The sequence below is a fragment of the Dasypus novemcinctus genome, chromosome 13 (genome assembly GCF_030445035.2).
Source record: "Dasypus novemcinctus isolate mDasNov1 chromosome 13, mDasNov1.1.hap2, whole genome shotgun sequence".
Classification (NCBI taxonomy): domain Eukaryota; kingdom Metazoa; phylum Chordata; class Mammalia; order Cingulata; family Dasypodidae; genus Dasypus; species Dasypus novemcinctus.
In genome coordinates, this window is record NC_080685.1 from 52,708,495 (window position 1) to 52,717,825 (window position 9,331).

At 41.3% G+C, this 9,331-nt stretch overlaps 1 pseudogene; it reads right to left on the reverse strand.

Moving 5' to 3' along the window:
• Positions 1-478: 478 nt before the first annotated feature.
• LOC101437786 (aldehyde dehydrogenase, mitochondrial-like) lies at positions 479-8,819 on the reverse strand (annotated as a pseudogene).
• Between the last annotated feature and the right edge of the window lie 512 nt (positions 8,820-9,331).

Below are 9,331 nucleotides of genomic sequence, written 5' to 3' on the forward strand. Positions count from 1 at the left end.
AACATAGCTTTATTTATTTATTTATTTTTAAATACAGGGTTATGTGGTTTGATCATTGATCACTGCTTTTAAAAAAAATTTTTTTAAACTTTGTTATTTTATTGTTTTAAGAGGTACCCGGGATTGAACCCAAGACCTTGCACACACAAAGCGAGCACTCAGCCACTGAGCTACACCCACTCCCTTTAACACAGTTATAAATATGGCTTTTTTTCCCCATAAAAGCAAGTTACAGAAGTGTATTGGATGGACAGGATGAGACATTTGAATCTATCTTTAAAAATCAACCTAAAAGCTAGTGGTATTGTTGTAACTTGAAAGAATTCCCATATATTCTTTACTCCACCTACCCACCCTGTTTATCAAATCAAATTACCAAGAAATTTTGTAGGAAGATTTTCTCTTTTGAGATTTTCAGTGCACAAAGGTAATTTTTCTTGGTTTTGTTGCTGATTTTATTCGACTTTCCATCACTGGGTCACTCAGGAAGCCAGCATGGTTCTTTATGTATTTCTCTGAGGAACTTTGTGAATGTTTTAACTTCATTATATGTTTGCAGACCATACTTGCTGAGCTCCTGGCCATTGTCAGCATCTTGTAGCCACAGAATGGTGACTGGGCCCCAAACACTTCATAGCAGTTGACCCACATGGTGCCAGTCTGGGGGGGCTAGGACAGATAACTGGCCTTGTTCAAGTCCTTTGGGAAGACAATTGCAGCCAGCCTACACTTGGAATTGTTGGCTCTCCCTATAACTTCCTCTATGATCTCTAACCTGAGAACATACATCACTAGCCCAGAGATCTCCTCCTTTGCACTGGTCATGCCATCTTGCATGTCTCCAAACATGGTGGACTGGATGAAGTAGCCATGGTCAGCAACATCACCCCCACCACACAGCTTCCCAGATTTGATATAGCCATGGATCTTGTTAAACTGAGTTCCTCTACCTGTGACTGTTGCTTCATCTGGCTGACAAAAGGGTTTCCCACACTCCCAGATTTGGCCTGGGTGACACTCAGCTCTTTGAATTCAGCATAGATGTCCTCCTGCACAAAGGTCCAGGAGCTGACACAGCAGCACTGGCCCTGATTGAGGGACAGGGCAAAGTGGACCTGCTTCATGGCTCAGTCCACATCAGCATCTGACATGATAATGTTGGGGCTCTTTTCCCCCAGCTCCAGGGTCACTCTTTTGGGATTGCTGCTCCCCACAGTAAGCTAGATGAGGTGGTCAAGCTTAGTGGAATCTGTGAACACAGCTTTGTTTACATCTTTATGAGAAACAATGGTGGCACTGGCTGTTGGGCCAAATCCAGGAACAGTACTGACCATGCCAGGGAGAAAGCTGGCCTCATTAATCAAGCTGGCCACATAGGCGGCAGTGAGTAGAGTCCGCTTGGCCACCTTCATCACAACCTCGTTTCCGATTGCCTAGGCTGGGTCCAGTTTCCATGCTTGTACAGAAATAAGAATTTTCATGAAAAGATCTGTCTGAACACCCCCGTGGGTTCATGGCAGATGTGGCTGAAGAAGTCCCCATTGAATGGGAATGGTTTTCCCATGGTACTTATCAGCCCAGACTGTATAGTACAGGAGACATTTCAGGGCTATGTTCAAATTCGCCATAAAAGTTAATGTAAGACTTACTGTTGTCCAAGGTCTCCAAGCCTGCCAGGAAGGTACAGTCCTACTCAATCAGATCAACTAGGAAGTTCACCTGCTGATCCCTTTGGGACATGTCCATTTGGTGCTAGGGCAAGCCTAGCTGGAACATGACTGGAGCAACCACCACTGCCCTGTCCATGGCTTCCATGTCCCCTTCAACTACCTCTGTCAACTATCTCTGTCCTCTCCAACTGGACAGATGACCTCGCCAGTGCATGGAATATAGTTTGTTTTTTGTGCGTGCTGTCTGTTCTTTTCATCTGTTCATTATGTGCTCATCTGCTTTTTTTTTTTTTTTTGGAAGGCACCTAAAAACCAGTGATGACACTGTTACATTACTTGCCTATGAAGATCTGGTTGTAGAAGAACTTAGGCTACTGGTTGGGGCCAGTATGGCCTGGGTTGCACAGACAGAAAGTAGTGGCCCAGGCAGGGCCTAAGGTAGTCATTGGCAAGTGCAGTGATGCACAACATTCTGCAACGAGAGAGGAGTGTGGGATACCAAGGGTGATGACCCTTTTTGGTTTTTGAGGAATTATTGTTAATTGCTCTGGGGAAATAAATTTCAAAAGAAGTGACCAAAAAAATCGCAATAATAAATAAAAAATTTCAAGAATTTCTCTAAGATGTTCCTCATATATTACTGAAGTGGACTGGGCAAAACTAGTTTTTATCATAGTCGCACAGGAACTTGCTTTTTTCAGATGATTATTATTTATTGAGCACTTATATGCTGGGCACTGTTTGAAGCATTTTACATCTACAAAGTCCTCATGACATCTTTGTGATGTAGGTATGGCTAGCATCCCATTAGAGATGAGGAAACATGCACAGAAGAGTTGGCGACTTGCCCAAGGTCACATAGTAAGTAATAGTCAATTCAAACCAAAGCTACCTACCTCTAAAGTCTACACTCTCTTAACCATTAGACTTTATGATTTCTCAGGTCTAACCAAAATTGGGATAGATGATTTGACAAACTAACCAAAGTTTATTAGTTATAGTTAGCAAGACTGAGTGGAAGTATTGCTTTGGCAGACTCTCTTGGGCAGGATACTTGGTAGGAGTAGAATTGTAGCAAGTGAAATAGAAAACTTGGGGGATTAATAGTTTCTTCAGCTCTGGGCATAGCTAATATGTTCTTCCCCCTAACCAGAAGACACAACCTAATGACCCTTATTCCCAGATCTGACATCTTTCTCCAAGGGTCAGGGACCAAATGAACAAGTCCAGTATTTGTCTCTGGAACTCTCCTTTATTTGTACTTCCATGAATGAAAAATACCCCTTTTGACTTTTGTAGCTGTTTGATTACATTGAGCCTAATTGTAATAAAGTCTTGGAGTCATTTTATTTCTTTAAGGTGAGCTGTCTATAGCCTAATCCATTTTGATTAGAAGCAACGTATTTTTCATTTCTTGGGGGTATGCTTCACTACAATGCCTAAGTGCGAAGAGGTAAGAGTAGCCACGTCCTTAAAAATAAGAGTTTTACCCTTATTCACCCAGCTCTCTAAAGTGGCAGAGGTGGGACCCATACTCATCTGTGACTCCAAAGCCAGTGTTTTTTGCTGGATTCCACCCTGCTGGCTTAAAAGAGAGACAATGGGGGATCACAGTCAAGATCAATCAATCAGACAAACATTTATGGTGATCCTTGTAGGTGGAGCTCTGTGATGCAAAATGTGCATTAAAAACAAGCAATCCTAAAACAAAACAATACAAAAAAACAGGTATTGCCCTCAAGCAGGTACAGTCTCATTGCATAGGTAAGAGTAATTACTATAGGTGCCCAGAAGCAGAATAGATCAGAAAAGAGAAAAATTAACTAGGGCTGGCCTAGTCAGAAACTTAAGAATGGGTTAAATTGGAAGCAGTAGAGAAGGATAGGACACCCCAGGTGACATGAAGATGACAAAGGAGGGCATGAGCTCCTCAGAGAATAATGTAGGAGAGGTAGAGGGAGCCTGACGGTCATGGACCTTGAAAGGCAGGAAGGGAATTCAGATCTGACTAGTGTGGTGCATGGGGTGAGAGTGCATTCAGGGAGGCCAGCTAGGGAGATGATTCAGATCTGTGATGCTGAGGGAACTGACTGGGGTGAAGGAAGTGGGAATTGACAGGAGGAACTGATATTTGGAAGGATTATTATCAGGCGTTCATTAGCAGAAGGAGTGATATAGAAGGGTGATTTCAAAATAACTCTTGGGTTTTTCCTGTGTCCACTGATGTTTATGTTTACCCAATTTTTCCTCCCTCCCTTCTTTCTCTTTGATATGCCTTTCCCTATCCTCAGAGTTTTCATGAGTAAAATCAGAAGATCACATGTTTCTGATAAACTCTTTTTAGCAAGGTTTATAAATGTTTTTCTCATTGGGGAAAGAATCTCAAGAATCAAGGGTCATCATTCTTGATTTAAGCTGTCTTCTTTGAGCATGTGTTTTTCCTCTTTCTTACCTTTTCTTTCTTTTCTTTTTTCTGGGCGGTAGAGGAAGAGGGTGGAGTAGGTATGTATTTAGGTAACCAAAAGCAAAAAAAGCTTCATTTTCATAGTCTACAACACGATTATTGGCTATGACTTTCTTTTGTCAGTTATATGTTCACCTGAAATCTGTTGAGTTGCATTTTATTCCCCCAAATACTATTTAACTCTTCTGTAAGCATTGATAAAAATAAGTTGAAGTTAATGCTCTACCTTTCATTCAGAAAGTTCCCAACATATTTACAATGTGTATGGGTGTTATTCGTTTCCTTTAGCACCTTTCATCTGATGATCATAAAGTACACAGCAAGCATTAATTAATTCTTACAACATCCTTGTGAACTATAATTTTTATGTGTTTATAGTAGATGAATCACTGAAGCCAGAAAAACACAGCCTTTGTGGGGAAGAGTAGGCTTGGTACAATGTAATTTATAAACGATATAGTCACCTAGTTCAAGGCAGGAAAGGCAGCATCCTTTTTTATCTAACTAAAACCAGTAAGAGAATAACTATCCAAATTATTTCAGTAAGAGAATAGCTATCCAAATAATGATATATCTAGGCTTCCACAAGCAACATTTGTACTTTTGTATAACAAATGCCACCAGAAAAAGAGGGGTATGTGTGTTAAATCTATTAATAGCTATACCCTTAGTCTTTTTTTTTTTAAGATTTATTTATTTATTTATTTCTCTCCCCTTCCCCTCCCCCCACCCCGGTTGTCTGTTCTCTGTGTCTATTTGCTGCATCTTCTTTGTCCGCTTCTGTCGGTGTCAGCGGCACTGGGATCTATGTTTCCTTTTGTTGCAGCATCTTGTTGTGTCAGCTCTCCATGTGTGCGGCGCCATTCCTGGGCAGGCTGCACTTTCTTTCGTGCTGGGTGGCTCTCCTTATGGGGCGCACTCCTTGCATGTGGGGCTCCCCTATGCGGGGGACACCCCTGAGTGGCAGGGCATTCCTTGCGCTCATCAGCACTGCGCATGAGTCAGCTCCACGCGGGTCAAGGAAGCCTGGGGTTTGAACCGTGGACCTCCCATGTGGTAGGTGGACACCGTATCCACTGGGCCAAGTCCGCCGCCCCAAAGATTATTTTTGGGACAGAAGCAAGACTCTCTTCTCCTTGTACTTAACTTGGAGTGAGGAAGACGAACAATAAATGAGCAAACAGATTAATATGTGATAAGTGCTAGGAGAAAAAGTAAAACTGAATAAAAGTCTGGGTTTTGAAGGGGTTAGGGATGGGGTGAGGGTAGTCATGGCATCTCCCATCTACTAACATTACCATTGGTTTCAAGAAGCAGGCTAATCCTTTTTTTCCTTTATGCCCCCTTAGCAATTTTTCACATGGCTTAGTTTATTTGGGTTTCAGCTGTACATTTGCTCTTGTCTATGTGCTCTACTTTCCATCTTTTGTATTTTTTGTTGAGACTTGAGATTGTTAGAGACTTTCCTATGTAACCACTGATCTTCTTTGGATACTGCTCCTGTTTTACTCTTTACCAGAGACATTTGCAAATGCTTCCCCCAACGCATTGCTGATGATACCTAAAGTCATGAAGTTGGGAAGCACACGTGGCCAAACTGCTAGAGCATTTGTCTACCATATGGAGGGTCGAGAGTTCAATCCCTCAGGCCTCCTGACCCATGTCATGAGCTGGCCCACACGCAGTACTGCCGCGTGCAAGGAGTGCCATGCCACGCAGAGGTGCCCCTGCCCTGCGTAGGGGTGCCCCACGTGCAAGGCGAGCTGCCCTGCATGAAAAAAGGGCAGCCTGCCCAGGAGTGGTGCCCCTCACATGGAGAGCTAATGCAGCAAGATGATGTAACAAAAAGAGACACAGATTCCCGGGGCCGCTGAGAATGCAAGGGGACACAGAAGAACACACAGTGAATGGACACAGAGAGCAGACAATGGGGGGGAAGGGGAGAAGAGAAGGGAAGAGGAAAAAAAAAAAAGTCATGTAGGTATCCTTCCATGGACCGTGTCTGGTTTCACACTGTATAAAGCTTGAAATACATTTCATCTTTTTGTCACATTCCCAGAGAACAAATACTAAGACAGAATACTGAGACAAAATACTAAGACAGAAAACCAGTTTTTACTACAGGTTTCGTGGGAAGGAAAAGATAAAGGGTTATAAGGCCTACCACATGATAAATAACTTTATAACCCCAGTTAAACATTTTTGTCCCCTCCCCTGAATGCTGCCAGTCACAGGGTCTTTCATTCGCTCCAAACTCTTCATATGTAGTTTTTAAATACATTCCCCAATATACAGGATAGTTTGGTCCTTTTTCAGCATTATAATTATAATGGCAACTTGCTCAAAACCCCTCTCTAAATGGGTTTGTCAAAGTAGGTCTTTCCCTATGGAAGAATTCTCCTGACCCGTCTCCCCCCATCATCTTATCCATATTGTTACATCCCCAATTTTCTTTTTTTTCAGGCCAAATCTCTCTTACGAACCCTCATCTCTATATCTGGTGGCCACCTATCTTCTCCACCTGGATGCTCTTTAGGTACTCTTATTTGAGTATGTCTCAAACCAAATTTGCATTCTTTCCTCTTTCCAATTCTATTCCTCCTCTTAAGTCTCCTATTTCATAAAAGGGCACCACTATCCACGCAGGTACCCCAGGGCAGAAACCTGGGAACCATCCTTGACTCTTCCTTGCTTCCTCACCCTTCTGTTATAATTGCCCCCATTTGTGTATTAATCAATTACCAAGTTTGTCACATCTGTTTCCTAAAGACATTTTCAATCTACGTCTCTCCATCCCCACTTAACATAATGCGTGGTTCTCTTCTGTTCAAAATTTACAATGATGCTATTTGACCAAGAAAATAAAAATCTCTTTGTTTTTTAAAAAATACTAGCATGGAAATACTTTACTATAATCAGGGGGTTATCAGGATATTTTCTTTCAAGAAACCAGTTTATATCTGATTGAATTGTTCAGATCCCTTTTGTACCCCCACCTTTTTTTTTAGTGTTTATACATGCATCTTAAGGGACAAATAGTTCTATAAGGTTTGAAGCCAAAAATAGCCATTCTCACTCCTTCTCTTCCATTTCTTCCTCCTCAGAGGCAACACCTTTCAATACATTTAGTAACTAATTTGGTATTCTAGATATATGTATAATAGGCTACCTATCTCAGTTTGCAAGGGCTGCTGTAACAAATATCACAAACTAATTGGCATAAGCAACAGAAATTCACTGTCTCACAGTTTTGGAGGCTAAAAGTTCAAAATCAAGGGATGGGAAGGCCATGCTTTCTCTGAAGTCTGTAGAGTTCTGTGGCAATCAATCTCTGCCTCTGTCACCTGGCAACCTGTCTCCTTCTGTCTCGACTCACTCCACCTCTGCTTATAAGCACTCCTATCATATTGGATCGAGGCCCCCTTTGATTTCATTTGACTTCATAATAGGATCTTAGAAGATTCTATTTACAAATGAGTTCACACTCACAGGACCAGGGGTTAGGACTTGAACATGTCTTTGTAGGGGACATAATTCAACCCAAAACACTTTCTACTTCTCAATTTTTGAGTTTTAGGTCTTAACTGCTCTTCCACTGTGGTAAACTGTGGTAAAGTGTGGTAAGGTGAGAATTTATCTGTCTTTCATCCCCATGTCTGTAGCCTTCATATTCCCTTACCTTCTGACTATAGGTATATAATGATTTTGAAAGAATTAATATGTAGCATTTTATTATGACTATGTAGAACTATTAGCAGTCAAACCAAATGATCAACTATGATATTTTTTCTTTCACAACTTTTTGTTTCCCTTAGGGTTCATAACTGTCTTTTTGTTACTGTTGTTGCATGGTTAGTTTTTTATATACTTATCAATATTTTAATATCTAAATTTTCCAAATATCTAAGTATCCTTTCCATTTCTTCAGATATTTTAGGGATTCTATGAATTTAATCCTCATGAAGAAATTTCTCCAGAGCATTTTACCTGCTCCAATGTGGACGAGGTATCTGGTGTGACTGCCATTCTGGATCTTCCTTCACCAACTTCTTCACAACATGAGATTCTTTTCATGTCTCTCCAATGTTGGATCACCTTTTTCCATAGCCCACATATTCCTCATTCTTGTTTTATTTTTCACCCCTGGTTTTGGTGAAGCACATACCATTTGCTTCCTAAGAAGGAGTATGTAAGAGGTAAGTTTTTTGAGAACTTGTGTGTCTGAAAATATTCTTATTCTATGTTCCCAGTTAATTGGCAGCTTGTTTAGGTATAGAATCTTACATAAGAAATAACTTTTCTTCAGAATTTCAAGGATGTCTCCATTGTTGTCCAGCTTCCTTTGCTGCTGTTAAGAAGGTATATCAATTTTCCATTGCTGTAAACAAATTCCCACAAACTTAGTGGCTTAAAATAACACTCATTTATTAGCTAACAATTTTGTAGGTAAGAAATCGAAGCCTGGCATGAATGGGTTCTCTGCTCAGGATATCTAGGCTGAAATCAAGGTTTTGACTGAACTTAATTCTTACCTGGACACTTCAGGCAAAAAACTGCTTTAAAGCACATCACGTGTTGGCAACATTCAGTTCTTTGTAGGTGTAGGACTGAGATCCCCATCTTCTAGTGGGTTGGTAGCCAGGGACCACTCTCAGGTCGTTGACGTCTCCTGTGTTTCTTGTCATGTGGGCCCCTCCATCTTTAAATTCAGTGTGTTAATCAGCCAAAGTGGTGCTGATGCAAAATACCAGAAATTGGTTGGTTTTTATAAAGAGTATCTATTTGAGGTAGAAGTTTACAGTTACCAGGCCATAAAGTTACTTCCTTCACCAAAGTCTGCTACTATGTGTAAGAGCAAGATGACTGCCAATCTCTGTCAGGTTTCAGGCTTTCTGGGTTCCTCTCTTCCTGGGACTCATTTCTCTTCATGCTCAGCTGCTCTTTTCGCTCCATAGGCCAGCTGTAGACTACTGGGTGAACAGCTTGTCTCTTCCTGGGGTCTCTGCCATGTCTAATCAAGCCTTCACTCTTTCCTCACGTATCTGCTTCTCTGCGTGTTTACCACCTGGGCTCCAGGATCAAAACTCCAACCTCCCTTCTCTGTAGTGCGGTTTCTCTGTCTTAACGTCCTACTGACTTGAAAACCTTATCATTATTTAATCAAGTAAAAGTGAAACCTTTGAATCCAATATAATCT